Below are 26,471 nucleotides of genomic sequence, written 5' to 3'. Positions count from 1 at the left end.
TTATGTAAAACTTGACACACTTGCACTTACCTTGAAGTCTGGCCGGGAGCATTTCTACGATTTTGATGCGCATTCTGGCTAAGCAAATTTTCTTTTCCTAATTGGAGTTTTACTTTCTTTTTGGAAAAGGTGTATAGCTGCATCCCAGTCACCATCAGTGCTTGTCTGCACATTGGAAAGACAAGAGAGCAACCTGCTCCTATCACAACTTAAAATATCATTTTACTTGTCATAATTAATCACCATTTAAATGCTGCAGCCGTTACCCACACAAAAGCCCACAAGAGTCTAAAGAGCATTGCAAAATTTGGTCTTAAACACCAGAGAAACTTTATCGTTTTATCGACATGATTTACTGCGTGAATAAGAATAACTTACGAGATGTTCACTAGAGTCGGTAGCATGAGCAGGTTTTGCACCAGCAGCATCACTGCATGAAGTTAGCTTTACCGTTAAGTGGCGAAGCATCTTGAAAGTGGAAAGGGGCCACTACGTAATGTACAATTACGAACAACATTAAAAAAATCTGCGGCAGACTCAATTGTAGAGTCAGCCATACCAGCTAAACCATTTGCTCCAGCTAATACAATAGCATACAGAACAGCTCGCATGCGCGTGATGAGCTCACACTCAACGCGTTTGGCGCTCCAGCCAGCCATATATTTGCCTGGACTTTGATGCAAAGTGGCTTCTCTAGAGGCGAATTGACCTCATGGTTGATAATGCACTTATATGCAAGCGAGCCTGCAAGGAAATACTCCAAGTTCTGTGGTCTCCAAGTGACATAAAAAATGATATCGATTGACATATACCATATTTACTCGCATAATGATCGCACCCGCGTAATGATCGCACCCCTGTATTTTGTCATCAAAATTAGATTTTTTAAAAATTTCCCGCGTAATGATCGCACCCCGAACTTGCTGCAGTGATATGTCGTGTGCCAAGTCTAGCTAATAAGGATCGCGCATACCATCTGTCAAATGCTACGCGAACGACTCTTCAAGACAAACCAAGTGGTCTGCACGCACCAAACATTCTTAACAGATGCCCCATTCCATTCGTTTCACCACTTTCCGCACTTCCATGACAAAAAGAAACTACAACCACACTTGCTTTTATTATGTGTAGGCTTTATAATGGTTGTGGTCAACAACAACAACAACAACAAAAAAGGCACCTTTCGATTCTTCTCGTCTGCACTCTTGGGCACGCAACAAACCGCAAGCGGCAACGATAGCAGGCACGGTTACACTGATAGGTTAGAAGTGTACCCTATTCATACGCCGACGCTTGTAACACAGCTAAGATATTGGCCCACCCTTAGCGGAAACGTACCGTATTAGGATAGTAGTGAAGACAAATTCCGCAGTTTCCGCAGCATGCCCGCCATGTGTTTTTAGGTCACTGGCAGCTAAGCGCGCCCATCTGTTTCTGACCACTCAAAGTGGACATGGCTACGTTATTGCCGCAACTTTGCCGATATTAACGATATTATTCATTACAGATACAGAAGAAACTGTTTTAATGCACGTAATGTACTCCCGAGAAGAAAAAAAATCGCGTTCGGCGCGTTCGGCTTGCTCTCCGCCGCCCGCCATATTTGTTTTGGTGTCCCGCACTACATACAGCAGCAGCCGCCTATTTGTTGACCTGTTGTCATCCCGCAGCAAATGCAAAATGAAAAAAAAAAATTTTTTTTTTTTTTCGGGAAATTTAACCTGTTTAATGATCGCACCCCTGAATTAGCATCAATTTTTGTTACAGAGAAGTGCGATAATTATGCGAGTAAATAGGGTAGATGCCAGCACAACAGCACCATGTACAGTAAAAGCATAGTCTCGCTTTCGAAAAATTGATTTAGATAATCGGGCTTGACTGCGATCGAAAATACGCCATGTGACACCCATATCAAACCCTTGCCTTTAATTGTGCTAAGTTCTTTTTTTTTTTAGCCTCGATGTGTGTCTGCACTCCTGTCTGAATTGGACACGTACGTTGATTATCATAAGTTCTCGCTCAAAAAAATTGAGAGCATTCTCATTCTCCACGTATCCTGCCCACTGCCCGTTTTCTTTCTTTGCTTTCTTCAAATATTTTCGCACGATTTCATCTTCACAATGTTCGTTCGCTGAGACGAGCAATGCTCCATGCGCACGACTAGCCATACGTTGTTGGCGCGGTTTCAACTGACCACCGTATATTCATTGGTAGAATCTGCGTATCTAATGTGTGGAGAAGTGCGTATAACCTATACCGCCAACGGGGACTCGACCTTTGCCGAGAGCGCATCTGTGCAAAATGTGGCGGAAACTCTTCGGACTCCTTAGATATGGTTATCATAGATTATATACAACCTCTTACATGGTTATTATCTTTCCCGAATGTTTCTTCTGAGTGTCCGACGCTATCTCCTTGCCGGCAGGCAAACCACGCCTCTCCGCAACTGCGATGTCAATCAGCCTCGTATTCATGCAGTCTGACTCGACCCTTGGCATGACGATCACCCTGACTGCTCATATGACGAGTGATTGCTATTCCAGTCAAAAGCTATTTTCTGTTGATCTTCTAAGTATACTGGCCACTGGTATATTATATAAAGTTATATAAAGTTAAGTGCAGATGCCTCTCAAGCTTCTTTGAGAGACCTCTGCATGCTGTTAATTGGGGAGCTCGCAACAACCTCGCCATTTGTGCGATAATTATATGCCATACAATTTTGCTGACGGAATAATACGTCGGAACAACTCACAATGCAGTTGATGAATTAAAGGCGAAAAAGCGATATATATACAGCGGAACCCTGATTATACGACTTTCTCGGGACCGCGAAAAAGCGTCGTAAAATGCGGCCGTCGTAAAATCCGAACATAAATTATGCCTATAAAAATACTACTTATTTCACGCGATGGATTTACGACAAACTTCAATGTAAACTACTAGCATACTCTGCATGGTGTGGAAACACAAATTACCAAAAAAGTAAATGCGATAAGAATTAATGCTGCAGTACAGGTACCAATCATGCTTTATTCAAATGAACCTTTACGGCACTGCATTGCCCAATGCCACGATTCCCGCCAGCTGGCACGAACTTTAAAAAAAGTTGGTAAGTTCCTTTTGGACCTTGTTTGATCCGTGAACCATGAGAACGTCCAAAAGGAGGTCCTCTGCGGCATCGCGTGAACAGATGAAGTTCTGGATGCCGTAGCACCTCGGCGAACGTGGTAGGCACAGGCACGGCATCTGTGGCGTTGTCGTTGTCCTCGTCTGATGTCGAAGCGGTGTCGGCACTAGGCAAAGCCTCCTCGATGGCGTCATCCAGCGACACATCGCCGCAGATCGCAACGTTGCCGCTTTCCACTTGTGCCCGAACTTGTTTGCATTCTGCAATATCACCGCTTTGTTTGCCAGGATCGTCTTAAGCGAAGATTCGGGTATCTTAAGGTCCCGGGCAATGTTGGCTTTCGTGGCTCCATGCCGCTTTTCCGCTTCCGCGATAATATTTAGCTTATCGCCTATCGCCGAGCGACAGAACTGTCTGCTTTCGGGACATCGTGCGTCGCATTGCTCCACACAACTCGAAACCTCCGCTGAACGCTGGTCGCTAGGATTACGACGAAGAACAGGTGCGATAAACCTAGTCCACGCTACCTTGTCGGCGATCTGCTGCTGGGAAAGTGGAAGGAGAGAAACTCTTCCCCAATGCGACGAGAGGAGACGCCACCGAGAAGAGAGCGAGAAAGTGATTGTGGAGAAGAAAAAGCGATATTTCAGCATAGCGAGCGTCACGGGCGGCTGCTGGTGGGGAGAAAGAAACAAACGATGAGACGAGGCAGGGAGCGAACCGGCCGAGCGGTGTCAAGCGCTCCGCATGCGGAGAGACGGAGCGAGGAAAGAGACCTGCGGCACTTTTCTTTGGTCCGCCATTCCGTCTCGCGCTTCGTGAGGGTTGTCGTATAATGTGGGTCAGGCATAAAGTTGCATTGTATAACCGGGGTTTTTAATGCATTGCTTCTACGGGGACTTCGCTGGGACTATGCTAATCTGTCGTAAAACCCGGGAATGTATAACCCAGGGTTCCACTGTATCTATATACCGATGCAAGTTCATTTTCCTATTATAGAGAAATAAAAATCCTCGTTTGCTCAGTCAAAGCCAGAGAAGGATGCTCTGCAATGAACTCACTCCTAGCAGACCTTTCCTACTATTTACTTTGCTATCAAACTGACAAAGTTATTGAGGCACAATCATGAGTCATGTAAGCGCAACATTGATATAACCCAAAGCATCTACAGCAACGTCTGCCCTTGATCTGCGTTGCCTCTCCATGCTTATACAAGGGCAATCTGTTCTGCGCATTCCTTATTTCAAAGCACCCGCGCCTTCAAATTCTTTATTTATCCTTGAAAACACAATAAAAGTGTGTCCAGTACTGTTTGGACCCGTAGCCAGCCATAGGCTAGTTATGGGTCCAAGAAATGAAATTCTATAATGCAGACACTTCGTCACATGTACAATAAAAACTTGGAAGAGCGAAGAGGGGGATATATACATAATACTAATGACAAAAAGAAAGCATAACAAGGAACAGATGCTTCAATTCAAAAACATTGTGCATGTTATATTACAATAATAAATGGGGTGCAAATAGCAGATAGATGTCTTTTAACATGTTTAATGCATGCGCTGAAAGAATTTTTTAGCTGTAAGTGCAAAATTTTGAGCGTATTTTATTTCTTGTGGAAGAGTATTCCATATCTGAACACCAGTGAAAGAGAGCCGGCGTTCTCCGTAAACGTTCTGCGTGGGCGGTAGATTAAAGTTGCCTAATAATACATTTCTGGTAGTACGCGATGATGTATGGAAGAGGGAGATGTGGAAGGGGTGGTTGTTTCTTACGATACTGTTTACGACAGTTGCTGTTTTTAGGAGGCGTAGTGAATCGAAGGGTAATATCCGTAGGTCGTGGAATAATGGCTTGCTAAGGTGATCCTGCTTAGATTGCGTTATGATTCATAATGATCGCTTCTGCAATTTTCTGATTGGCTGGAGATAACTATTGTAGGTCCATCCCCATGATTCCAGACAGTATGAGAGATGACTATAGATACAAGAGAAATATAAAATACGTAATGTACTCGTGTCAAAAAAGTCATGTGCTTGAAGCAGTTTACAGCAACCCGATGCAACCTTTGCCCCTACTGCTAATAAATGGTTTTGCCAGTGCAGGTGTCTATCAAAGATTACGCCAAGGTATTTAAAACACGGAGTATATTCTAGTAGAGAGTTGTCAATAGTAATATTTACAGAGTTGGCATCTACTTGTCACCTAGGCTTTGGATCACTTGACTTCCGGTTAGCTATTGGCGTATCTTTTGTTTTGCTTTCTTCGCTTCTCCTTCCTTCTTCTCGTGATCTCAAGTGTGTGTCTCCCGCGTGGCACAGCTCGTGCAGGGTTACCAGATTGCTCCAACCGCAGGTAGCCAAAAGCGAAACTTTTGGGTAGCCCAAAAGTAGCCAAAAATATTTGTCTTTTTATGAAGTCATTTCTGAAGAATATTGAATTAATTTTCGGCAAGAATACTTACATATTAATTTTTTCACGCATGACCACGCATGACCTCTGCGCGCATCGTGATGGAGGCCATGCGGCGCGGAAAACTGACGTTGCACAAGTGCAAGAAGTGCAGAAATGCAGGCAAATTCATGATAAGGCAAATGCGGTCTTCATTGCAAATGCACTGTTTTATTTTTCCCAGAGCACCAAAAAATCACGAAAAGGACAACACAACACAAATAGCACCGCACAATAAACGTGCTAAGCAATGGCATGCATTCAGGCATTCAGTATTATTACTAGCTTACAGCTCATGATTATTTCGCTTAATACCACACAATGCACTAAACGAAAAACTACAAAAAATTGCAAGACCAAGCCTAATACAATAGATGGCGGTTGGTACAAAATCTACACAATACATAGACATAAAAAAGTATGCTATGATTAAGCATCACAAGCTTATTCCGAAGTGGAACTGCTTGGTCCATACAAAATGTCAAAGCTGAAACGGGACAAAAATTCTTGGCCCGGTTTAAAATCCTTGCAGCAGTCTCCGTTCCTGGCCAGGCCAAACTTCGCGTGGAAGAGCGTTACCAATGTCTGGTTCGACATTCTATTTCGAAGGCCGGTTTTAATGATCGAGACCTGGCTCAACACTCGTTCGACGGCAGCATTTGATATGGATAGTGATAGCAAAGATAGGAGGTGGGTTTGGAGTTGTGTAGGGAATGGATGGCTGTGGTGGCTGTAGGGCAACGGAAGAGGATATGTTCTACGTTGGCGTTGGAGCAGGGGCAATTTGGGCAGGAAGGGTCCAAGCGAATTGCCATGTAGGCGCCATGCGGCAGGCAGAAAATTCGGCAAATTTCGGTTAGGTTCAGCTCGGGTTCTGGCGCCGAGGTCACCCACGGCACATCGTCAACGGGAGCTAAAAGCATCTTATGCTTAAAGAGTAGGACGCCGAAAGCTCCCATGTGGAGACAGCAACAGTCGATGTTCGCAGGCGCACAGGTAGCGTTAGTTCGCGTATGGAGACATGTTTCTTGAGGCCAGCTTTCTTAATTAAAATTATCAAAAGGCCGCGATCCTTGACTTTTTGACATGCATATGTGTTCTCTAACATAGAACTTGCAAATTTTGACTTTGTAGCAGACACGCTCCATTTCTTTATCCTGCTGTCGTCTGCATTTTGATTCCAGCATGCTTTTCATTTGTGCTTAACTATTCTTACTTTTTTTTTACAAAGAAAAAAGATGTAGCCCAAAAATAGCCACATAGCTAAAAAGAAAATTCTGACGCCAACTCGGACAAAAAGTAGCCCAATCTGGCAACCCTGAGCTCGCGCAGCCAGGCACACACAAAGTCAGTGGAAAAGTGCGATAGCATGGAGGAAGGAAAACACTGGGTGATGGTGAGCTGATGCTCACAGGTGTGCAGCTACGCAAGGCACTGAAAGGCCAGTATTGCTCAATGACATATTCAACGTATGTGTTTCCCACGGCAGTTTTGAATTGCCACAGCAAATGAGTGCTGAACCCCGTGGAAAGCGATGTAATCAGCATGCAACAGTCGGATATTTTTTTGTTTCGGAGATGAATCTAGTTTGTTATAGCGATTGGCAGAACAATTTCACTTCGTTAAAATTAGGCTTTAAGTACATGGATCTCTATGGGGATTTGAAGGTTTCAAAGGAATATTATTTACTTCGTTATATCTATTATTCCATTATATATCTGTGTGTATGTGCACGTGTGCATGCAATATTTGCAATTCTGAATCGGTAGCAACACCACAACGACGGTAACAACGACTGAATGACTTTTATGAACAATCCAACTGATGTGAACGAGCGGCATGGATATAGGTAAGAAACGATGAAACAAAGTGCTCACTGACAGCAGCACGTGGTACCACGTGGAGGACATAACCAGGTGACTTGATGGCAATACTGTACCACAACCTGAAGCCTGTGTCCTTTCACAGCCATTCGGACGAACGGCGTGGTGCAGCTGCTGGTGAGCCACAACAATGCTGCCGTACTGAAATTCGATGCAGCATTGTCGCATTTGGACACCATGTGCACCAGGACAGAGAACACCTCACTGTTAAGTTCACTGGCCAGGCAACAATGAGAAGGGCCGTGAAAGCGCGATACTAGGTTTGATTCCCCTTCATGTCTAAACACTTCAGGTGTGCCGCAGGGTTCAGTCCTCGGACCTCATCTATTTTTAATTTATATTACCAACCTGACTAATGTAGTTCAATAATCTATTAGGCAATAAGCTGACGAGTGCGTAATTTATTGCGTAATATTTTCTGACACTGATTCACCAGCACTTCAGTCTGACCTTAATGCTATCAATAACTGGTGCAACACATGGCAAATGCGTTTGAATGCTAAAAAGTGTAAAGTAATAGGAATCCTTCAAGAATTGTCCACTTGTAACCTACACTGATGGTTAGTCAAAGTAACCACTTATAAGTATCTACAAGTTCACATAACTGCTAACCTTTCATGGCAAAATCATGCTATGTTATTAATCATGCTAATTGCACGTTAGGTTATTTATGCCACAACTTTTCAAGGGCATCGTTGTCTCATAAATTAACATTACATAAAACCCCTATAAGGTGTAAGCTTAAATATCCATGTGCTTTGTGGGATCCTAGTCAATAATTTCTTAACTAGAATGAGTGCAAAACAGTAGTGGACACTTCATTTGGTCAAATTATTCCCGCTTTTCCAGAGTAGCTTCCCGACCTCTCTTTACGAAGGAAATTTTTCCCTTTATCAATGTTCCACAAGAATTTTCATAATGCATACCTGAAAAATGAACTCAGTGAACCAACTTATCTGTCATGTACTAACCACTGCCAAAAGTTGACGTCTCTTTTCGTCTCATTCATTTGCATTCTGATTAATTCATCCCGAAGACAGCCAAAAAATGGAATCACCTGCCCACCTCCGTCTCCATCCTCTATGCCTCAACATTTAAATCTGCTATTGAAGCTTATTTTATGTACTAACCGCTTATGAAATGTACTTTTTTATTTCACCACTCCCTTCTGTAACGCCTTTGGGCATTGAAGGTATTGAAATGAATGAATGAATAAATAAATTAGAAAAAAACTGGTGGGACAGTGGAGAAAACATGAAACTTGCCCCTAAAGCTTGCAGGAGCTATAAGCACACCTACACAGGTTCAGAAGATATACCAAAGATCATCTCAAGCACCAAATCAAATGCCCATATTGTGCACACACATGCTCAATAGCAATGTTACCACTGTTGCATGGAAGAGGGACTTCCTAACATTTCTTAAGCCGTTCACTATCACGGATAAGTATTCCTCTCTGCTATGTAATGTCGCACACAGTGTCCCCTAGGGCAGGAGTGTATTACATCTGTTGTTGCGTCAATGATCACACTTTCCACCAACGACTGTGCTGTCACAAAAAATTTTGCACAGCTGATAATCATGTTGCTATTTAACAAGATTTAGATCGAACTACCTGGTGGTGCCTATCACAACAAATGTCATTAATAGAAAGAAATGAAAATTAACCCTTTCAGGGTCAGGCATTTCTGCCCACTGTATACCGAAAGTCTTTCCAGCTGTCTAATTTCTGTTGAAGTAACACGTTAGCCAACTTTAAATTCGAATTGTATTTATTAAGATATACGTACTACATTACTGAACATTTTGCACATTTACCTGACCTTAATATTTAAAGAAAACTATTCATAATTTTAATTGTGTTAATTATTATGTAAATAAGTATAATCATAATCAAACTTTTTCACGCCACCTGTCACATACAAGCAGATGCCAACAGGAAATTTTAGCTTTACCATCTCTTGTCTTGACCAGCACAAGTGGTTTTCATGATCGCCAATTATCTCGGGAAAGGCAGGGCGTGCGCAGAAACTCGAGCATGGCAAGACGCACCAGAACAAGACATCTCAGGCGCAGGGTCTATGAGCTGAAAGAAATCGCACTCAGCTTACACATACTCACTCCACTAGAATCCTGTTTCCATATATGGATATTTAGGCATTCATTTTTATGTCAAACTTATTGTCAACCACCATAACAAAAATTAAGACTGCAAAAGCTTTGTATAGGCGTGGGCTATTGTATTCCTTTATTACTCGTAACAGACGTTACCAAACATTTGTTGGTCCACCACTGCGCCCCACCTATTCAGTCACAAGGCCAGGATTATATTCCAATCATTTTTCCTTTTCGCACTTCATCAGCAGCCCAAGTTCCCTCCATTATCACCAGGATTGGCCAGTTACGAGTGGGGGATGACAAGAAATAAATAGAATTGAGTGAAAGGCCCATTATATTTACCTTCTCAACACCATTATAAGTATTTACAATTCTGAATAAACTGGAAAAGAATGATCATATGTTTCCTTATACTTTCCTTCTGAATATTTTTGCGATTCTGTATCTGCCAGCCAATGTAGTAGTACCTGGCTCATTGTCTTAAATCTGTCTTAAACCAGTGCATAATGATTTATTTTATTTGTGGATATTTGTTCGTTGATTACTTGTACTTGTTTCTTTCGTCTCATTTGCATTTTCCTGCCCCCTCTTGGCAAAGCCTATTCATATAGGTAAATAAACAAGTAAATTTAGAGCAGTCTGGCTTATCAATTTTTTACTCAACAGATGCCTTTGAAAGAGCAGGAACAGTTTTGTAGCGCTATACAAATGCTTCAAAGGTAATTTGCACCTATTAAACCTAGCTCACTTGGGAGAAACAATCATCAAAACTGTTGAGAGATCTAAGTACCACATGGAGTTCGTGTGATCCTTCCTCTGCCACTGCTGAGTGTACCTCAACCTGATTAATCCACTCAATAGGTTTCTCACTTGGTAAACTACTTATCATATGATATGTTTTCCGGCTGCTAGATCCCATGTAAACAAGCAAGGGCACAAATGGAGACCAGCAGCTGCCCGGAGCAGCAGCTTCACCACAATACCTGCCCACCCGTCTCGCGTGAAAACGCTGGTGCGCACTAAGTTTCTTACTCTGGTACCAGCAAATGTCCTGGCTCATCCCACACTGCATTCTCAGCTATCACCGCAAACCCTATTGTGATAAGAATCTTCACTTATGTGTTTCACTGCGGCGCATGGACCGTAGTGGCAAGCGTACTGCATGCTTTTAATAGTCGATAACGAAAATGTGCTGCCATTCCCCAGTGCAGGCATGGCAAAGGGAGCGTCAAGTATTGCTCTGGCGGCATCGTAGGCATCGTATTCTGGTGTTGTCCACCAGCTCGATGTCATTTATATTTCCTGTCGCAGTCTTAAAACACTACACAATAGGAAAACGACAATGTGCATCTCAGGTCGGATTGGCCCTACCAGCTTGACATGCATCTGCGCCTCGTGCTGCAGCAATTTGCGCTGAGTTGGCACGACAACATCCCGCGCCCCGCTAAAAGAAGCTGCAGTCCCAGGCCAAATACAAGGAATGCAAACGTAAGCTTGCCAAAGCCGTAAAAACAACAATGCACATCTCGGGCTGATCAAGCCCCACCAGCTTGCCTCCTGTCCGCATCTCGTGCTGCAATGATTCAAGCAATGTTTGGCATTATGTAGATGTCAACTACAGTTGAGTTGGTCAATTTTATTAGATACTTCCGATCGTACGTTTTCTCGGTTAGTACATTTATTTACTTATCTCAGTTGCTATGTATGAACGAGGTTAACCTGTGCAAAGTTCCAGTTGGAAATCTAGTTCCTAGCTTACAGCAAGAGCTTGTTGATTTTCCCCTAATTGATGCCATTATGGTCACCATTAGGACAAGGCGCGCTGACCAGTCAAGTTTAAACTATCTAGCGAGGACCAATTTCAGGACTGAAATAAAGAGAGTTTCAGCCCATAGAAACATGTCGGCACCAGCTAAGACCTTCAATCGGGATCAATATAACCAAAAAATAAAAATTTACTGCACTGTTTTTGGCATCACATTTTTTGGCTGCACTTATTTAAAACTGATGCCAGCAGTTTTTACAATAAAGTAAGATGTGGAGCCTTATTCCAAGAGCTGATGATAACAGCAGCGATGCAGAACTGTTGGCGGAAGATGTTGTGCAAGTCCACCTCATAAAGGCTGCATGCATAGCAGGGAAGCCACATGAAAGGAAGTCTGTTAGAAGATCCAGCTCCGATAACGAACGGCCATGGACAGTCGGGAGAGTATGCTGTTCGAAAGTGTTCTTTATGTTGATGTAAGTTGCTGTCGATGAAGAACAAGAACAGCTATTGTTCAACAATGGCAGACAAATCTGTATTGGTGACAGTACCTTGTCTCGTCTCAGGTGTTGACTGCCTACATGGCAGCCCCTTAAGGAAGGCCAAAAGATAAGCTGTGCACAGAAGCACTACACACCTTGCAGCAGCAGTGGCCAAGCAACAAAGCGTGGCCGCTCCTCTTTTAAGTGCTGCTGCAGGTTAGTTGCGCAGAACACTGTCTTTGCATGCAGTTTAGTATTATCTTGCTGCAAATTGTGTGCCAATCCAGACAAAATATTGTGGTATGTCTAATCAACATCACTGTCAGTCAAGTAATGAACCATTTACTAAATGTAAATGCAAAACAACCAGTTAGAAAACAGCTAATGGTACCAATTATCGCACATAAACATTGTTAAATACAGCTCACAGTGGTGCAATTGGTCCAAGCCACTTTGGAGCACCTTTCGGCGCAGCTTAAACGTCACTTTAGAGCAGTTGCCAGGTACACTGTGTGGGGATGCGTGACTCTCACGCCTCCCCTGAGATCTAGTTTTCCCGCATAGCTCGTCTCCTGCAGGGCGGCTTCGCCCGCGGCGGTCGGAGTGGTTGAGGCGCAGTGCGGGAGATGGCGCGAGTGTCGCGCTGCTGCGGGGTTACTTGGGCGCCGAAAGGGACGGCGCTTGGTCTCTTTGGGTTCGGGAAGCGAGTGGGAGCGGACGTGCCGCCCGCGCGTGCGCCGACCATGCTTCTGCGAGACCGTCTCGCGTCGCCGCCTTCGAACGTGCCACCATTCGCGTGACTGTACACGTGAACGACCAGGCGTTGGGATCCAGCATGGGGCGAACATATTCGCTCGCAATGCGGTCGCGGTAAGTCGGACTTCTAGATTTGTCGCGCGCCCATCGGCATGTCTTGGGGATAGCAACTCGGCTAGCAGGCATTGATCTATGAAAGGTGCAATAAATGCCCTTGTGATTGTTTGCACTACTGTGTTGTCATTCCTTTGTCCCAAGAGTACGGAGGAGAACCGCGTATCTCCCACATCTGGTGCCCAACGTGGGGCCTCTTGGGGCATCGGACGATAATTTTAAGTGTTGCTTGTTGCTTCGTTCAAGACCTTTGTTTGAACCGAAGCGTAGGCCTAGCGTGGATTTTGATCGCTAGCGTCGGCGGCGTGCTTTCTTGAGCGAGGCGGCGGTGGCTGTAGTGTGTTTGAACATGTCAACATGCTAAGCCTTTTCGCAAGTGTTTTTCTTTAATGGCATTCGTTGGTACGAGAGCCACGTGGTCTGCATCCTGGGAGAGCGAGGCTGAGCGCCCGCGGAGCAGTGGCAAGCCTGAAGCGAGTGAGTACGGAAGCCTCGTGGGTGGTCCGAATTTCTTATGTAAATAGCTTCTTCTATCTCTTTGACTCGGATGAAGTCGCAGCTCTGGGAGCCGGGTGGCTGCGGGCCACGGGTGCCACGACGGGCTGACTGGTATTGCGGCCTGGCACCGGGCGCTCCGACACCGTCTGGGACGGTGGGCGCCGTCAACTCGGATGCTGTGTGCACCGAGCGGAGTAGGACCACCTCACAGAGCTAACGTCTCCTCGCGGCTGCCTGTTTTGCGCCCATTTTGGGTGTTGTTTTTGGATGCCGGTTGTTGTCAGGGTAGCGACGATGTAGGCCTAAGGCTTTACGAAGCTGCCTGTCGCACGTGGAGGGACACAACCTGGTGGACCGTGGCGTTGAGGCGTTGCAATTTGCTTCCCTCATTCTATTTAGCCTCGCACGAATTGAAATTACTCGTTCGGCTCAAGGAAGTGAGCTTCGTTCACGTGAACTTAGCATCTGAGGAGCCGCCCGATCTTTTGCTAGCCGAGTTGAACATCGTACCACGTGGGCGATGCGCATGCAGAATTCCTCTCCCTTGCACTACTTTAGTGTTTGCCGAGTGTTTTGAGTGTACGCAGCGTGATTGGAGTCACCCCTGGCTTGCTGCCACCTGCATATCGTCTGCGCTGCTGCCCCGGACTACGATCGAGTCACCCCAGGCGATGGTGATGCTGTGGCCAGTTACTTCGGCGGCCTCCTGCATCCAGCTCACAACCCTCGGCGGCGGACAAAGGAGCCAGCGGTCACCGACAGCTACGGCGGCTCTTGCCAGCAGGGCGTGTCGGCGCGAGCGACGCTTGCTCGTACCGACTACTGCGTCGTCGTCTCCGGAGTCCTGGCCTGGGATCGTGCCGTCGAGTCGCAAAGCTGCTGCTGTGACCGGCGGACGCCAGCAGTGTACCCCAAGGACAGTCGGCTCGCATGTTATGGACAGCGTGTGGACATTTCCCCGGCGCGGCCACTGTTGCATGTACCACCTTGTTCACGAAGCACGTGTTGATGTTAGACTGTGTGAAATGTTTCGCCGGAATATGTAGTGATTTAAGGTTGGGGGGATGTGGGGATGCGTGACTCTCACGCCTCCCCTGAGATCTAGTTTTCCCGCATAGCTCGTCTCCTGCAGGGCGGCTTCGCCCGCGGCGGTCGGAGTGGTTGAGGCGCAGTGCGGGAGATGGCGCGAGTGTTGCGCTGCTGCGGGGTTACTTGGGCGCCGAAAGGGAAGGCGCTTGGTCTCTTTGGGTTCGGGAAGCGAGCGGGAGCGGACGTGCCGCCTGCGCGTGAGCCGACCATGCTTCTGCGAGACCGTCTCGCGTGGCCGCCTTCGAACGTGCCACCATTCGCGTGACTGTACACGCGAACGACCAGGCGTTGGGATCCAGCATGGGGCGAACATATTCGCTCGCAATGCGGTCGCGGTAAGTCGGACTTCTAGATTTGTCGTGCGCCCATCGGCATGTCTTGGGGATAGCAACTCGGCTAGCAGGCATTGATCTATGAAAGGTGCAATAAATGCCCTTGTGATTGTTTGCACTACTGTGTTGTCTTTCCTTTGTCCCAAGAGTACGGAGGAGAACCGCGTATCTCCCACAACCGAAACCTCATTAAACCGTACTTTGCTGGAACTCGGGAAAAATATATACTAAACGGTAGTATTGTTTAACCGAAATAGCATGACATTGCGCACTTACCTGTCAAAAACGAAACTTCTCGGAGTGCAATGAAAGGGGAAAAAAACATGCAGTATTTATTCACTTTGCATGACAGGAGTGTTATTTTCGTTTGATGCCACCGTGGCCTAACAGCGACAACCGCAGCCTCAAACTTACTGAAGCTGCGAGCCAGCTTTTCAGCCAGCCCCCTCTTCTCGACAAGCACTCACATAGCAGATTCCTCGTTGGCGTTGCATATTCTCTGTGCATGGGTGCGGTAGCGCTGCAGATGTCATGGGGCGCCTTTTTCATTGCGGGGTTCTGCTCTCATCACAATTGCATTCATGAGGCTGACGTAATGCGCAGCTTCTGCCACTGTCGGGCCTGAATCGCCCGTGCTGTTGCTTTCTGTGTCATCCTCATCACTGTTGCTAGGCGACACTTCGGCAACAACAGAGGCAACAATGGCGAAAAGTCGAACCTCGTAGCCGACATCTCTTCGCGATTGCAGCAGTGCTGCCGAGGAACTGCTTATGCCACACACTGTAGTCAACAGTAGATCCCTGTTGCGTGCCAGCGCCGACTTCGTGTCATGTTCGATAGCACGAACAATGTCTAATTTTTCTTCTATGCTGAGCACCCGGCGTCTTTTTTATCCGAGCTTCGGCATGACGCGAGCGACGCCAGTCCTTGTTCGCATGACGCCACAACGCTCTCTGGCACAGCGCCGAAATGATGTTGATGTCAATGTGGCTTCATGCACAAACGCACAGGGCGCTTGGAGGCCGCTGTTCTGATCCATGGTTCCGATCTCTAAGGCTTGTTGTTCTGTCGCGCGACCCGATGGAGATGACGCACCGCTGTGCTTGCGCGACGAAAAGTGAGAACACTACATTTTAACCGATATGTACGCAAAAGGCTGCTATGGTTTATGCGGATACAAAACACATTATGTTCAATGGCTGCTGAGTCGGGGATTTGACATTACTACCTTTAAAACGAAACTACTGTTTAAACGGGTACGGTTTAACGAGGTTTTACCGTACACATTTCTGCCCATAAGTATTTAAGCCTAAACAGTATAAGATTGCCATATTCTTCAACGAGAATCTCCATATATGCACAGACGGATGAATATAATTGCCTAAAATATCACACACGATAAATTTCACTGCTTTTTTTCTGTGCCTTGCTTTCCTTCAAATTTGTGACCCCATATCTCCTCACATACAAACATTTTCCTAACGCAATTTCTATATATTAAGCCTGCAAGCAGGTTCTTCCTGATGCTTTAGTTGTGGTGTCCAAGACAAGCAGCTGAATCAGGAGGTTCGGCACTGGAGGCACACATTGCATAAATGCTTAGGCATCCTCTTTCCTATGGGAAAGAACTCTCCTGATGATGTTTATGCTTTCAGTACAACAGGGTGTCTACCAAGTTGACATTTCTAAATTCCCTGAGCTTTCCAGGCTTTCCCCGAGTGCCTTTTCAAAATTTCCTGAGTGACACAATACTTTGTTTTATGCTAAGACAGGCTGACACCATGTCGCCTGATGCTGTCACTCTCTAGTAAGCATGTTAAAAATTAAAAAAATGACTTAATGCAGTTTGAATAGTAAGGAGCAGTGTATTTTATTCAAAAAGAAAACAGAAGGGAGGGCCTAGTAAAATGCACAGCGAATAAAATATCTTCAAAAAATAAATGGTAAAGCCCATTGGGAATCGAGTCAAACATTTTCAAGTACGAATAAAAAGAGGTGCATACAGAAGTAAATATTTTCGACTATGAGTTATTTCTACCAAATGATAGCAAGCTCATCCGTATGAGGCCCCAACTTTGTTACAAGTGAGATCCTCTCTCAGCAGCTGGATAGTCAACCTTAACTGTCCTGACATACTCTCAGCCTGAGTACAATGCCTCGATGTTGCATTTCACTGCTTTAAAGAGTTTATTTTGGTTTGGATGAGGGACACCTGCATCTTGGCGTCAGCCAACACTTTGTTAAACACTCAAGCTCCTTCAAAGAAGCGGCGGCACACTTCCTTCCTCATTCATCCCTCAATGCGTGGTCCTTTCCATTCTCGCCCTCCTTCCACTGCGCGTTCGCCCCACGGACCATGTGAAGCATCCTCTTGGAGAGTTTTAAAGTCAACGCCAAAAAGTCAACGCCAAAAAGTCAACGCCAAAAATCGGGCAATAAAATTATGCATGCCTTTTACTGCCCCCAAGGGGCTCAAATCGCCACAGGCACGTCCGAAAAAAGTTCGTAAGGACTGCCAGTACACTTATTAGGCATATCGGTGCTCGTAATGTGACAGGAGACAGCATGTGCATGCGTGTATAAGAAATAGATACTGTGTCCAGTGACAATTGTCCCGTCCCATGCTTAAAGGGCCCCTGAAACGGTTCGGACAAATTTTGTAGATGCGTAGGGTACAGCTTAAGTAGAACATTCACACCACAATTTAAGTGAAGCGTTACGTATTAATGGAGCTACAAGCGATTAGAAGTTACCCTCCTCCCTAGTCATGCTTTTCCTCCTCAACTCGTTCGCCGAGCGATCGGGGCTAAGCTCCGCCTTCACTGGTTTCGCGTCACGATGCGACGTCACATCGTCCACTTCCGGTTGTTTTGGAGCCCGCCCCCGCCGGCGTGAAACCTCTCCACTAGCTAGCCGCTTGGCCGTCGACCCCAAGCGAGAGCTATCGAAGCAGCGTGCGTTGCGAGCATTCTGTCGTACCGCCGAACGTGTCTGGTATTCCGGTAACCACAGGCAAGCTGGTCATTTCGGCAAATGACTGGAGGCATAAACTCAAGCTGATGAAGGAACTTTAGCGTAGACGTACGTGCGGCCTGACCGGTCTGCACGGTCCAGCCACTTGTTGGCGCAGCGCTTAACCAGCCAAACAAAGCGCTAATATTGCTCTAACCAAGTGTAAAACATTTTAAACATTTATAAAAACAAAGTGTTGATGATTACACTCCTGCGAAAAATACACACCAGCAGCCAAAGAAGAATACACTTCGTTACTGCTACTGTGTATGGTTGAGCTCTGTGCCACCAGGTGGCTGCACCGTGCAGACCATTCGCATTTGCGATTCTGCTCATCCCATGGCTCATCCCGTTGCGGCACAGTCAAGCGGCCAGACCCTGTACCCTTGCGCTTGCATTTGCCCTAATACGGGACTCGCGAAACGCTATTGCATTAGTAATCTTCCGGTGCAAAGTGACGGCCACAAACGCGCAAACCCTGGCGCCGATCGGATAGCGGCAGTCCGATGCGCAGCAGCCAGCTCGCTCTATGCTGCCTTTCAGAGGGACACGATGTCGCAGCTTGACATATTGCCAGTCGCTACGTTTGCAGTCCACAAAGCAACAAAGCCGAATCGTAGTGCTCGCGAAAAGACTGAGACCGACTCTGACCGCGGAGCTCTCGTCAAAATGGAGTACGTAGTAACACAAGCAGACGACACTTGCTGTGTGCCGGAAGTGCTTAATTGTATTGAAAAATCGTTCTTGTGCATTCTCTTTATGTTACTTTCTGCTTATAAAAACAAATGAACTAACATTCCAACTATTACGAAGATCATTTGTTTACCATAAAGTTGGAAAAATTATTGATCACGCGCCCTGGTCAGCCAATCGGATAGCTCGCCCCACTGACGTCATATGGGTGATTTTCGTCATATGGGTAGGGGCGGCTTAAAATTCCGCCGAGCAGCGTGCTCCGATCGGCAGCGATGTGCATTTTTAAAACCTTATAATAAATTACACGCTTTACACGGAGCACTTAGATGTGTGAATTAATGATCACAAGGACCTACTCTAACGACTCAGTACGTTTGTAGAAAATAGTCAAAATCGTTTCAGGGTCCCTTTAAGCATCACCACAATACTTTTCGTACGCTTCACTGCATCACATTTCTGTATCGAGGCGAAGCTGAGTTTCAATAAACGACATTATGCAACGCGTCGCGCTTTCCAAGTTTCGAAGCCAATCGCGAGGATTACAAAGGCGGAGTCGGTGCCATTGTTGACAATGGCGAATTCTTTCAATGAAAACCATACCACCGAACGGCAAGAAGATCCAATTCGACATTCCCAATAGGGAATGTCGAAGCAGCTAGGCCTAGCGTTGCCACGGTTTTGACTATGGCTGCCAGCGGATCTGCGTGCGAGAGCGCCGGTTCAAGGTGACGAGATAAAATGGCAACGGCGATGGCTATCACGGGGGTCATTGCAAAAAGTTGCGGCAAAGCGTTATGGCAAAAAGGATTCTTGCATCCGAAATTTCAGACGTTTCCATACATTGAATCTATGGGGCACGTGGTGGTGCCGCGAAGCCATCCAAATTATAGGGCATGTCTCAAAAATCGGGGCCTGGAAAATCTGTCGACTGTACACTTGCAACTTCTCCAGTGGACAACACAGCATCAAAGACGATTCATTACGATCCCTCATTAGCGAGACTTTCGTTCCCTTTCAATAAAATTACAGCTAATTTGCCCTGATAGAAGCACAAATTCCCCGAGCTTTCCCCGAGTATTTCCAGACAATTCAACATCCCTGAGAATTCCCGGTTTTCCCAGTTTTGCTGTTTGGTAGGCACTCTGTAAAAGCTAGATGATGCAGTTGTGTGGGAAGGTCTAACGACTGTGCTCATCCGTCAGTTTATGGACAGAATCCATAAGACTCATGGTATCTTCTGGTTCATGAACTGCAAGGCTAAATAACTGTTGGGCCCTTCATGTGTAAAGCCCACTCTATGAACTATGAAGGTAGCAGTAGTGGAAGGCTGGCTCCATATTAATTTTGACAGCTTCTTTAATACAGTGGAATCTCGATGATGCGATCACCGCTAATACGAATTTCTGGATGACACGAATTTTTCTGTGGTCCCAGCCGAGCCCTATTATTTTGCAACGTGCTAGAGAACGGTTGGTACGAATCAATTTTTGACCCGCGTCGGTTATACGAAAGTTACCAAAGAGACTTTGGAAATTCTAAAGTGTACTTGGCGAAAGCCAGACGCTGCTGCCGTCTGCGCTCCGCTTCCCTGGCTTTGCTCTTCGGTGAAATGGCCGGTCGCTGCTGCCGTCTGCGCTCCAATTCACTCGCTTTGGTGTTCGGCGATATCACCTGTCACTGCTGCCGCTTTCGTTCTGCTTCCCCGCCTTTGGTACCCGGCGAGCTAATCAGTTTCTGTTGGCGTTTCCGTTCTGCCTCCCTTGCTTTCGCATCTGGTGACATGTTCAGTCGTTGCATGCGCATTCGCTCCTTGTTCTTCTGGCGTTTGGTGTTGGGGGAATCCGGCATCCGCTGCCGCTTCCCCGAACCGCTTGGCGCGCAATCACTGGGCCGCTTCGGAGCCATGCGTCACACCCACTCGACTGCAACGAGATGTCTGGCAAAAGAGGGGTGGAGCGGCAGTGCAGCTGCCACCACCGATGCGCGCGCGCTCATTCTACCGCTACGGTGCGACGTCCCGGTTGCTATGCGCAGCTGCGCCCCCCACCGGGGCGTTGGTTGCTAAGGAAGGGAGGAGGTTGCGCCGCTGCGCGGAGGAGAGGCCACAGTTGGCACGATTCCAGCGCACGGAGGGACGCGACCGCGAGCATGAGCCCCACCGACGGCCACGAAAGAGAACAGCACGCAGTCACGCGATTTCTCCCTTTCTCTTTTGGTGCTGAGGCGCAGACACGGCGCCGGACAGCGCGGAGGCCATGACTGGGCGCGAAGAGTTTGAAGCGGTGGCGCTTTTGTTGCTTTTGTGCTTTTCCTCCTTTTCCTCGTGCCATCGGACAAAGTAGCTGCTGTACTTTGGGCCGCGTTCTTTGTGTTAGACGTGGGCGACGGCGAAGAACCACCACCCGCGGCTGAAACGCTGCACGCGCTCGAAGTTCTGAGGCGTGCTATGGACGCGAATGAAATCAGCGACGACACGTGCACACGTTTTTATGGATTTCAACAGTCTGCTAAGTGACCTGACAAAGAAAAAGAAGCAGAAGGACATTACAGACTTTTTCTTCAAGAAATAAATGCTTTTTACGTACGTGTGCCTGAGTGAGTTCACCTCCGACTCTTTAATTTAGCTAGTTTTAATTGTTTCAATGATACGAATTCCGGCTAATACGAATATTTTTCGTGACCCCGTGAGATTTGTATCATCGAGATTCCACTGTATGCACTTAATCGAAGTACACAAGTGTTTTTGTGTTCTTCATCCGCTGGGACCTGGTTGGCACATCCGTGCTTGCGTATTGAGACCGTTTCAATGGCAGAATTCCGTAGGCAGTAGTATACCACTGCAGCAGGTGGAATTTTGGATCAACATTTCCACCTCCTGTTTAATATTTAAACTATACTGAGCATTACTTTGAACACACACATGCTGTGGAAAAAAGAACTCTTTGTTCGAGTACTTACACCTCACTCCTTACTCTAGAAATAACACAATTGGAAGTCTAGTTAAACAACTTACAAAACCTGCAATTGTATTGACTACGCAGTCTTCTTTTCTTCTCCAACATTTAAAAACTTACTTTTCATCAACTTGGTAAAGTGATCTTGCAGTACAGATTGCTTTTTTACAAAAAATTCACACTTCCCTTATGCATATTCATAACAAGCACAAGATGCAAAACTGATATAGTAAAGGAACAATTCAGACCCTCTGTATTCTCCAATCCCTGAGGCCAGGGGGGGGGGGGGGGGTAGCCAGGGGGGGGGGGGGGGCTTATGGGGCTTCAGCCCCCGTGCATCACCCCCAACAAAATTGCAAAGGTTGATGAGCTGATGAAACAAGAACAGAGGATAAGCATCGATGAACTTGCAGAGTGTGTGAACATCAATCATGGTTCGGTTCACGCCATAATTCATGAACATCTCGGTTATCGGCTCTTGTGTGTGCAATAAATGGCCAAGATTTTGAACCAGAGCCAGAAGACGGAGAAGTTTCGCGCTGCCTTGACTCATCTGATCCAGAATCACAATGAGGGTGACGACTTCTTGTCTGCAATTGTAATCGGGGACGAACCATGCTGCTCCTACTACGAGCCTGACACACGATGGCAAAGCTTACAGTGGAAACATTCGAATTTACCACGCCCAAAGAAAGCAAAGGCCGTCATTACTGCCGGAAAGGTGTTGTTGACTTTTTTTTTTGATCGTCAGGGGCCATTACTGATATAGTTTGCTAAATCTTGAGAGACTATCAATTGTTTCCGATATGGTGAAATGCCGAAACGGCTGTGTGTCGCAATCAAGAACAAACGTCGCGGAAAATTGAGTAATATAGTCATCTTGCTCCACGACAATGCCCGTCCACACCTCACTGATGTGGTTAATACAAAACTAGTAAAGTTCAAGTGGGAAACGCTGGAACATCTGCTATGCAGCTCAGACCTGCCACCTTGCGACTTCCACATTTTGGGACAACCGAAAAAACAGGTCAAGGGAACCAGATTCGTGTAGGATGATGAAGTGAAACAGTCAGCTACAGACTTTTTGAAGCTGCAACCCAAGGAGTTTTACGAGACGGGAATCACCCGAATCATTAGTCAATGCGACAAATGTCTAAATGCTCATAGAGACTACTTTTAAATAAAGTACCCCGTTTGTCATATATTCGCATTGGCTCACTTTCATTTGACTGACCCTCGTATATTTTGCAGAATGGCTTTATATACGTGCTCTCTGTTGGGACAATAATTTCAGTGCAATTACTCGCGATACACGACCGGTGACAGCTGCTCCTGCGTAATACATTGGAACAAATGGCAGCGTCATTGAGATTTTTCGCTGGCAGTTGCATATGTACAAGAATGTAAACACGGTTCTTGAATAACAAAGATATATGATAAAGAATTACATTAACATATTTGTCCTCAACTTGTTGTCGCTCGTTTGAAGCAGCAGCATGTTGCTACAGACATGCGATGATGGTTTCTACACACCTAGTGCAGTGAGTAATGTGCGCCTCGGCGAGAAAGATGCAGTGAAAACAAGGAAATCCACATCCCACTGACGTGGAATTGTTTATCCACATCCCACCGACGTGGAATTGTTTATCCACATCCCACCGACGTGGAATTGTTTATGGCGCCTGAGATGGCGGTCACCGCATGGAGCGCCATGCATCTGGCCGTGATTCAGCAATCGTCAGTGAAGACAAATCCAGGACTACCTTCGGGTATACTGGTTACAATCCCTTTCATGCATGGCAGTTACATTTTTCATATCAACAGCATGCCCTGCTATGCTAGTTTAGAACCGATATAGTTATAAAGTTCATGTGATGTATTCTTTAGATATTAAATAGACAAAAAAACATGGAAGCATTGATATCAGTCGGGCAAAATTTTTGGCACATACGAGTATATTCTTTTACAAAAAAATACATATTTTACTTGTTTTGACAGTGCGTAGCATTCAAGAATTTGTTTGCAGCATCTTTGGCAATGGCAATGTAATTATTATTCATGTATTTGATCCCCCGACAAATTGTTTGAGAGGAAGCTTTAGCTCAGGCCCAACTCCAACCTATTCCAGCCTATTCAGATACATGTAAAATGCAGAAACGCTTTTCTGAGATAACCACAGGATCGCTTTGAATGAAATTTGTTGCATTTAAGAGAGGAAGTTAAATTCTAGCATCTTTGGAAGCGGAATTTAGATTTAGGGCCTGAATTTTGTTTAAAATATTTTGAAAACTTTGAAAGGGCGAAAAAAATAGAAGCACAATGTTTACAATCGAATAGCTCTGCATCAAGAACAGATATTGCGGTTCTGTAAACAGCATCTATTATAACAGTCAAAGCGGACAAATTTGGTATGTCAATTTGTATCTTACGTGAATTTGTCATGTCCGCCATCTTGTTTGTTGATCGCTCGTTTGAACAGCAGCATGTTGCTACAGACATGCGACAATGGTTTCTACACACCTAGTGCAGTGAGTAATGTGCGCCTTGGCGAGAAAGATGCCGTGAAAACAAGGAAATCCACATCCAACTGACGTGGAATTGTTTATCCACATCCCACCGACGTGGAATTGTTTATGGCGCCTGAGATGGCGGTCACCACATGGAGCGCCATGCATCTGGCCATGATTGAGCAATCGTCAGTGAAGACAAATCCAGGGCTACCTTCGGGTATACTGGTTATGATCCCTTTCGCGCTCGGCACTGGACGCATCGGCGCCTGCGGGTGACAGCGTGCGCTGGAGAAATTCCGCTGCATGCGTGAAGCGTCCGGTACCAAGTTATGCAAAATCTCGCAAAAGTGATTGTATCTCTGAAAGCCATTGACCGAGAATACTGCTCCCCGGCAGTGCTGCCACTGCTGATCGACGCATGCGGCGCACTCTGTGCTGTCGGCAGTGTGGTTCTATGTCCTCGAGCAGAGCTTGCCAAAGTAGGCTGACGGAACTGCGACAGCAAAATTGCGTTCTGCAACGCATTACCTATCTGTGCTGTCTCATTTCGCAAAAGATGAAATCCTCACGAAAGTGAATTTTTTCGCGTTGCCCACTGATTCCGTTATTGCGAGGTTCAACTGTATTTCAACTTCAAAGACAAAAATTGTTAAGAAAGCATTAGGCAAACATAAAAATGCCTTCAATCAGCACTGGCATTCCAATCTACTGCTTCCTTCAGGAAGAGCAAACTACACAGCACCTTCCCATTCCTATGCACCAGTGTTCCATACCAAGGTACCACGTTTTTATTATTCAACAAAATTTACCCTCGAAATTACACATCAGCTACCGTATTTACACGATTGTAAGTCAACCTATTTTTTAAAATTTGGAAATTTGAAGTGGGGGGGTCGACTTATAATCAAAACCAAAACATGGCACCGCCAAAAAAGCGAGACCAATGGGAGCTACAACGTAGTTACAATTTTATGTTTGCCCTATGGCCCTACCTACAGCTTTTCGCTATCCTGCGTGTTTGTTCGCTTTTCGGAAGGGTTTTTCAACATTTTTGAGAGTTTTACAGTGCACAAAGCACTCATGGGGGAGTGTCGATAGTTGATGGAAGCGCCGCTGTTCCATTCACGGCGGCACCCTCAGAATGGCGGCGCTTGCAAGTAGTATCGGTAGTTCATGGAAGAGCAGACACCGCTCACGTGTTTCTCTTTCCCTGTAGCTCTTAGCTTTTCTTTCTCTATCCTCTTTGTTTGACCAAAGGCATAGGTTTGACGCGTACGACTTGACTGCCGGCTACGTGCTACTTCCATGCTTACTCAGTCGTCATGAGTGCTCCTACTAATCATTTGGCACTCGTTCACAGCAGCGTTCAATAGGGCTGCCATCCTTTAACGCCGAAGAAACAAATCATTGCGCAGCAGGCCTCAAGTTTGATGTTTCTGAACGCGTGGTGCGAGAGTGGCGACTGCAGCGAAACGAAATTTTCACCTGTGACGGCAAGTGAGGAATTCCTCATGTGCCAAAGTCTAGACGCTTTCCAGAGCTGTAGGCTAAGCTAATGGCGTACGTCGCTGAAATGCGTGATCGGTCTCTGCCAGTGAAGTGCGACATGGTCATGAAACAAGCCCGGATCTTCGCCTTTTAAGGACCTGCTCCACTGTGAGCACGAGTGGCTGGTGGCAGAAGACCGCAAACTTACGCCAACCGTACCTCTCAAAAGAGACTTCCTGACGGCTGCATGTGGTTGGGTGCATTCAGCGTGCACTGCTGTTCCACAAGATGTTGTGGCGCGGTCGTTTGCCAAATGTGGAATTTCGCTGGACGACAACGCGCTGTGGGACGATGGCAGCACTAGTGAAGACAAGTAGTCCAGTGACCATGTCAGCTACTAATAAATTTTCGTTATCGAATGCACCCTCGGGTATGCACTCTTTTTTTATTCCTGTCACACGCGATATCGGGGGTCGACTTAATTCGAGTCTACTTACAATCATGTAAATACGGTAGTTTTCATGCACAAAATTCAGAAGCATTAAGGTTCACGTAAATTTTTCAGATATTGAATATTCAGCTTTTGTTTTTTTTCATTGAATTTGACATTCGCTTTGAAAGCTACCCGTCAATATTTGTGCAACCCTAATCGAAGCTTGTGGTTGAACAAAATGCCCTGAAATGTGACCACTTCTGTTCCCAGCACATGCCTGCTCCAATGTCACCGCTGTCACAACAAGCAGCCCAGTTTCGATGCGGTGTTCCTTGCTTACTTAAAAATTCAGCATTTTCATACAAACTGAACAATTTTGTGCATGACAGGAGGTGTAGAGAAATCTACAATGATCACTTCCGGTATGAAGAGATGTCACTAGAATTGCCCTTGAAATAAGAAAAGGAAAAGAATTAGATGGCTAAGCAAACCACATAGGTCATATGCGCTGCAATCACTACAGTTCCACACCCTGCTTGCCTGCATGCTCTGCCTAGACCTGCTTGTCATGTCTCCATTTATGGCACCAGTGATGTAACCACTAGTCCGATTCTGGAAGTACACACCCACAAAAACTCCGATTATGCAGTAGACTTCTATTAATTTGACTGCAGTTAATTGCCTTTTTTTTTTTTTCACTTAATACCTTACTGACCGAAGGTCTTGGCTAGCACCCATGCATTTCTATGGGCACAAACTTTCG

At 45.9% G+C, this 26,471-nt stretch overlaps 1 protein-coding gene across 4 annotated transcripts in view; it reads right to left on the bottom strand.

Annotated features, from left to right (window-relative positions):
* Ctl2 (Choline transporter-like 2) overlaps positions 1–26,471 on the bottom strand; it is a 448,555-nt gene that overhangs the window by 40,606 nt on the left and 381,478 nt on the right. The window lies entirely within an intron of this gene.

Source organism: Dermacentor andersoni, chromosome 1 (assembly GCF_023375885.2).
Source record: "Dermacentor andersoni chromosome 1, qqDerAnde1_hic_scaffold, whole genome shotgun sequence".
Lineage (NCBI taxonomy): Eukaryota > Metazoa > Arthropoda > Arachnida > Ixodida > Ixodidae > Dermacentor > Dermacentor andersoni.
Note: the sequence above shows the minus strand (reverse complement) of the source record. Positions and strands in the feature narration are given on the sequence as shown.